The sequence below is a fragment of the Pecten maximus genome, chromosome 13 (assembly GCF_902652985.1).
Source record: "Pecten maximus chromosome 13, xPecMax1.1, whole genome shotgun sequence".
NCBI lineage: Eukaryota > Metazoa > Mollusca > Bivalvia > Pectinida > Pectinidae > Pecten > Pecten maximus.
The window spans coordinates 9,312,953-9,320,642 of NC_047027.1; the positions used below are offsets into that span (position 1 = coordinate 9,312,953).

General features: G+C 33.9%; 1 long non-coding RNA gene across 1 annotated transcript; it reads left to right on the top strand.

Annotated features, from left to right (window-relative positions):
• The first annotated feature begins 332 nt into the window (after positions 1 to 332).
• On the top strand, positions 333 to 7,433 carry LOC117341499. The gene is made up of 3 exons (XR_004535649.1): positions 333 to 408; positions 2,582 to 2,665; positions 7,342 to 7,433. It is a non-coding gene; the product is annotated as an uncharacterized LOC117341499 (long non-coding RNA).
• The last annotated feature ends 257 nt before the right edge of the window (positions 7,434 to 7,690 follow it).

Sequence of the window (7,690 nt, forward strand, 5' to 3'; positions counted from 1 at the left end):
GCATGTTGTTTTCCGGTTGGTCCCAAAATACAATATGCATAATAAGGCACCAATGGGAACCTACATATGAAATTTGAGAAAGATCTCTTCAGCAGTTTCTGAGAAATAGCAATAACAAGAATTGTTTACGGTCAGACGGAGGGACAGACGGACAGAAGGACGGACGGACCATGGACCACGGACGCAGAGCGATCTCAAAAGCACAATATGTAAATGTAAACGTAATTAAAACTCAAACGGAAAGAAAATAAAAGAGAAATTGAAACGCCATCTTGATAAGATTGAGTGGTGATAATTTGTAATTGAGATTCGTCTTTCCTGTATGGAAGTGTATTGGATGCGGCTGCGAGACACGGTCATACTGGAATTCTCAAGTTATTATTGAAGCATGGTGCTGATCCGAATCAGGTTTGTTTTATTGTATCCAACTCAATGTTCATGCATTTGTCAATTCTTATAAACAACAATGTTAAAACATTTAACTCTTAGATGATATTCCCTTTAATTTGCGTCTTTATAATAAGGAAAAACCAACCAATGGTTTTCCCATAGACTTTAGTGTTAATTTTAGGAGTATTTCAATCAAATTCAATTGAATTCAATATGACAATTATGGTTTATAACAAAAGTATAGGGTCTAATATAACACAACAACAAAAAAATAGTTTGGTCCTTCAGCTCAAATTTTCTCCAGGGTAGCCATTTTGAAAATGGGTGAATTTCACAGGAAAAATTCTCAAAAATCTGAAATGTTTACCTGATGAATATTATTACCTGAACTTTTTTGGGAGAAAAAATAAATCGGACTTACAAAATGTATATCAACATTTATTATGGGTAGTTACCAATCAGGCTACATAATTATTTTCTCACTTTATAACATACTGGCCAATCAGTGGCTGCCACACATTTTATCCTTGGCTCAACTTTCTATACACGGTGGATGTTTCAAAAATCTATTGTTTTTCACATGGTTGGTTGTTCCCGATATAGTGCTAATACTGTATTCTGCGGTAAATGGTCATAAAGAGATCGTGAAGTTATTACTGGATAATGGTGCCAAAGTAGATTCGGGAGGTATTTCAATATGTATACTTTAACGTTCAGAAATTGTTTCGAATAGTTTCGACATTACCTTGTTTCCAATCAAACTAAAATCTAGAAGGTCATTCTCACTACGTTACATGAACATCTAACAACATCCCATAAGGGGTCACGTCAGGGCGACCTTTTGGATTAGCCAATCAAATGACTACTTCCAGAATCTTGGAAGTGAATTTTACGTGTCCGAATTAGCATAACTAGAGTGCATAGCTTGTATAATCTGTAAATTTGTTTCAAATCATTTCGTCCCGACAAAGCATATAGCTATATACATACTGTGCCGAAATCTTTTGCTTCGACGACATCGCCAAATAGACAACGCAGCCTTAAAGTGAAATACACACATATCGGAGGTCATCAGAACGTGACCCCTTATAGGATGTTGTTAGATGTTCATGTAACGTAGGTAGAATGACCATGCAAATTTTAATTAGATTGCCTTGTTTCAGTAAAATATATAAAACATTTTTACCAGTAACCCATGTTCCCGTCCAACTTGTTACAAAAATCGGTTCAAGCATTTATTCGAGTATACCTCCATGGATATTAATTATGGTTGAAACATCTATTCAACAGAACGTGTTACTTTTAAAATGTTCATTAAACAGACAAAGTCAAAACTAGGTTTCCCATCCTGTGAACTTGTTGACCAATAGCTCATTATGGAGGTATGATTATCATAACAAATATTGATTGTGTTGCATTTACTGTAAAGAGGTATGATATATAGGATTCGAAATGCTTAAACGGCAACTCTTGTACATTTGAATTCACAGAAAGTATATATAAAATGAGCGAAATCATCGAATCGGCAAGTTATTAGAATACATTGGTTTAATAACTTGCTAGACTCTTCGGTCATCAAATAATTATCGTTTCATGTCTTATTGTACAAAAGTGATTATAATCAATCGTTTTAACAACTTGTCAGACTATTCATGCATCATACAACTATCGATACTAGTTTAATTGTAACAAAAATTTCATCAGCACAAATCAGGTTTGACGTGTAAATATACGCGAAATTTTCAACTAGAAACAAACTGAAAATATATGAACGGGATGTGATGTTATTGTAATATACTGGTATATGCGATAGTGATAATAATGTATTCTTTTCTGGTGATTCTGGTCTGCAGCCCCATATCTTGGATAAAGCGGTGGGAGGAGGCCATACAGAGAAAATGAATACAAACATTTTTACCAGTGATCAATATTGTTCGTTCTATTTATTGCAACAATTGGTTTAAATATCTATTTGAGTATACATTCACGAATATAAATTTTGGTTTAAACTGCTATTCAACACGATCTGGCACTTGTCAAACAAAGGTACCCTTTTTAGTAACCTTGTTGACCAATTATTCAAATAATTATCGTTTCATGTCTTATTGTACGGGATATGATATTATTGTAATATACTGGTATATGAGATAGTGATACTAATATATTCATTTCTATTGATTCTTGTCTGCAGTCCTTTGCCTTGGATAGTGCGGTGGCAGGAGGCCATACAGAGATCGTACAATTATTACTGGATCACGGTGTCAAGGCAGATAGGGTAGGTGTTTCAATATATCTACTTCAACGTTTTCAAATTGTAGCTAATTTGATCTTATTTTGTTTGAAAAATTAAATACAAACATTTTTACCAGTTTTCATTATTTCTCCTATTTGTTGCAACAATCGGTTAAAATATATACTTGAGTATACATTTGTACATTCACGAAGATATATTTTGATTGAAACTACTATTCAACACGATCTGATACTTGTCAAACAAAGGTATCCTTTCTGTAACCTTGTTGACCAATTATTCATTATGGCCGTATGGTTATCATATCAAATATTTATTGTGTTGTATTTACTGTAAAGACGTATGATATATTAGATGCAAATATTTAAACGTTGACTCTTATACATTTGAATTCACAGAAAGTATCTATAAAATGATCGAAATCATCGATTCAAAAAGTAATTAGAATCCATCAGTTTAATAACTTGTTAGACTCTTCGGTCATCAAATAATTACCGTTTCATGTTTTATTGTGCAGACCCGTGTACGTTCGCTGTTCCGTCTTAAACGCAAACGCTACGGAAATGGTACGGTAATGCTACGGAAGTGCTACGGAAATGGTACGGTAATGCTACAGAAGTGGTACGGTAATGCTACAGAAGTGCTACGGTAATGCTACGGAAATACTACGGTTGACGCTCACAAATAATCGACCGTTTCTGAATAAATTATCTGGTTCTTATAAAAAGCGGATCCTAGACGAAGCGAACTCGTAGAACCGACAGTGAAAGGTGTCTGATGGAGTGAATGTTGTATCGGGAAGTGGAAGAACGTTTTATCAAACTGTACTACTATAGAAAACCTCAGTTTGCGAGAATTTGTACAACTTTTAGAAACCGGAAATATTAAGGTCATAATTTATTATTCTCGGCAACAAAAGACGATAGTATTTAATTTTAAAATAAAATCACTCTCTACACTAGCGCTGCGGTCGCGTATGTGTTGTCTCTGTGTGTCCGAACTTTATCGTTTTGTTTTATGTATTTATCTATATTTTCACTGCATTTATTCACCGCATTTGTACTGATAAACCCTAAGGATTAAGTAATAAACTAATTGAATTGTAAAACTTGTATCAAAGTGTTAATTTAGGTACAGGTAAACAGAACAAGAATTCTGAACACAGATTGACCAGGCTATGAATAGACCCGCCTAGGGCTAATTGTAAAAAGGAGAAACTGACCACGTGTGGTTATGACTAACACACCTGAGCCCGGTGACTCCTAATCAAGTGTATATCCATGGCCATTAGGTGAAGTTGATAGCGGTGGGGAGGGGGATTAGTACCCATGGCAACAAGTTAGGGGGACAATTAAGTCAAGTACATGTACATGCCTGGCAAGTCTATATATAACAATCACTGGTACATATTAATGGAGTGTAAGCATTGACGATTTGTTTAAAAGTCTGATGTCGGGTCAGAGGAAATTCTGGCTGCATGGGGAGGGAACAAAAATAAAAACAAAACATCAATATTTATATACTTAAGACTATACAATGTACATGTGCAATCAGATACGTGTATATAACCAGATACATATATATGTCTCTAATATCACACGTCTGCAATGGAGCAGACTCTGTATGTTTACGTGATAATGGATAACACTCTGAACATATTTATTAATGGACTACAACTACAGTTGAGTGACAATCAGTTAACCGTTGCACCCTAGGAGAAGTGAGGAGTGCACGAAATTTAAAGTACTGAAGTAAACGTATAATTAGTGCACAATAGTTTTTTTTTTAAACTTATTATCACAAAGGACATAACCCGGTAATACTTTGATTCAATATATAAAGACTTCAACAGTGTAGAGTGAAGAATCTACTTTTGAAATTAATTTTTATGCTGTTTGCGATCATTTTAATCATTTACATGCTTCTATTACAATACATCAGTTTGTGTCAGAGGCCTACTAATGGCTGACTCAGGTGAACATGTACTTCATGTAAATATTTTGTCAAACAAAATATTAATATTTTAAATTTTAATTGAATGTTAATTTATTAAAGTTTCTTTTACATTGCTATTCTCAACTTGAAAGGTTTTTTTACAATACAAGTCATCTATATGATATTGTACATGGTATGTTCTGTCGACAGATCTTGAGACATGTACATGTCCAGACCACAGGTACATTACATTGAAGCCAAACATCTATGAAAGGCCTGTTGCCAATGGCCAACTGGGCGCAATATGCAACCCCACAGCCTTGAGGACATGCATCCTATCACACTTTACCTGTAAGATGCCGATCAGTCTTGCTCTTTTATGTCTGGCACGTGATATACCTGGCCAGGTGATCTGTCCCCAATTAACCCCCCGGGGTCCAATTATGTCTTATTCTCACTTAGCCAACATACAGAAATTTACCTGTATTACCTGGCCAACATATCAAATTTTACACCTGAGTGAGTTTAAACTATAGCAGTAGCCTGTTCTTACTTTCATGAAAGAAAATATGAAAATGTCAAGTTGAATATGACTTATACAATAATGATTCAAATGAATTTATAGGGGCTACTTATAACAAATCTTAGATATTCACAGTAAAAATCGAAATTTATTAAGTTTACATATATCATGAAACCATCACCATCTCAAGAGTTTAAATTACAAATGTATGCTTTTTATAATAGAAGTATTAACAAGTGTCTTGTATGACTGTTATTTAAATCTGTGTATATGTGTGAGGGTGTGTGTGTTATTTTTTATTATTTTTAATTTTTTTTTTTACAAAATAACAATTTTAGAAAAGACACCAAAGCAAATATTTTTTGTGCATACCAATAATTATAAAATTCTATCAAACTAGCTGCGGATGTGTTTCTTAATGAAGTAAAGCAACGTTGCCACGAAGAAAAGTTTTTGCTATTCCAACTTTGACGATGATGTTGGTGTGATGATGCAAAAAATATCTGTATAATATCAGTCCTTAAACTACGCGATTCAAATGATTAACCCTCTCTTTTACATCTTTTACGTGTTTAAATCAAAATTAAACGAACATAGTCTATATTACATGTTTTGTACACAATTCAACTTACCTAGTCTGGTATGTAGGCATTAATACATATGTTTTTATTAAAATCTGTACATAGTCTGCTTGATCGAACTTTTACAGGACAATTTAACTTTTTTAGTTCCACACTTTTTTTTTACTAGGTCGAGTAGCTCAACCCTGCTTTATCCCTGTAAATGCTAGATTATTGTAAGAAATTGTAATGTTCTTAAAAGAGTCCTAATTAATTAAAACTACGTTTGTCATATTCCTGACAGTTTTTAACGTCTCACTTGAGAGATGTATGTCGGACGAGGATTTGTTTTCAGAATTAAGTCTCTTTTTTACTGTTCATTATATGACTTACTTGATTGTCTGGATGATTTCTATTTAGAACATCAGTTCTATTTCACATGCGTATGTACTTTATATACCGTATTTGCCCTTAATATGTAATTAATTTACTCTTGTTATTCTTTATTAGAGACATACATTTGATCCGAAGATATAGATTTGAATTTCCTGTCGTATATTTACCGAGAGAAATATATATCACATTTATACGGTCTCTGATTTTATCAATTTGTTATCAATTTTGTGATTAGACCTTTGGGTTTTAAAACTGAAATAAATAATGAATAACTCCGTAGATCACGATGACATTCTCATTAATGTTGGAAGCCAAGTTTTATGAAGCAGTCTATAGCCTTACCTGTAGGTCATAATTATCTCTTATTGTTCTACCTTTCACACCTAGTATCACTTGGTCCACAGAATACTGTACCTTTAGTTGACCAGTGTACAACATGCTGTGTTGTTTGTATCATCGCTGACAATTAAGTCTAACTACCCTAGTTTACCTGTGTGATACTGTCTGGACCATTTGTACCCTATACATGTAGCCTGACCAGTGCATATTACACGGAACTGTTTTAAAGGTTTGACTATAGCACAGTAAAGGAAATATTGTTTATTTGACACGATCTTCGTTTCCATCGTAATGCGTCGACTACTATACTAGGATCCGCCATTTTTTATCACACTAAGATCGATGGACCACGTGACTTGACTTGTTTTTTTTGTGAGAGTGTTATTTTTTCTAAACAAAGATACAGAAAGGTGTATAACCATATATATTTAAGTCTCACCTCCTTATTAAATTATTTGCGGTCGCTACTATGCTTTAGTGACGTTCGGTAAGTATATTTAACTAAATTTCGTTTCGATAAAAAATACACTCCGCAAAATTTTCTACCGAACGGTTATGAGACGGTCAGCGAGTGAAAATAGGTAAACGCAAATGCTACGGTAATGCTACGGAAATGCTACGGTAGTGATACGGTAATACTACGGAAGTGCTACGGAAACGCTACGCTTAAATCGGAACTGCGAACGTACACGGGTCTGTACAAAAGTTATTATAATCAATCGTTTTAACAACTTGTTAGACTATTCATGCATCATACAACTTTCGATACTAGTTTAATTGTAACAAAAGTTTCAAAAGCACAAAGCAGGTTTGACGTGTAAATATACCCGAAATTTTCAACTAGAAACAAACTGAAAATATATGAACGAAATGTGATGTTATTGTAATATACTGGTATATGAGATAGTGATAATAATGTATTCATTTCTGGTGATTCTGGTCTGCAGCCCCGTAACTTGGATACAGCGGTGGGAGGAGGCCATACAGAGATCGTACAATTATTACTGGATCATGGTCCCAAGGCAGATAGGGTATGTGTGTCAATATATCTACTTAAACGATTTCAAATTGTAGCTAATTTGACCTTATTTTGTTTGAGAAAATGAATACAAACATTTTTACCAGTGATCAATATTGTTCGTTCTATTTATTGCAACAATTGGTTTAAATATCTATTTGAGTATACATTCACGAATATAAATTTTGGTTGAAACTACTATTCAACACGATCTGGCACTTGTCAAACAAAGGTACCCTTTTTAGTAACCTTGTTGACCAATTATTCAAATAATTATC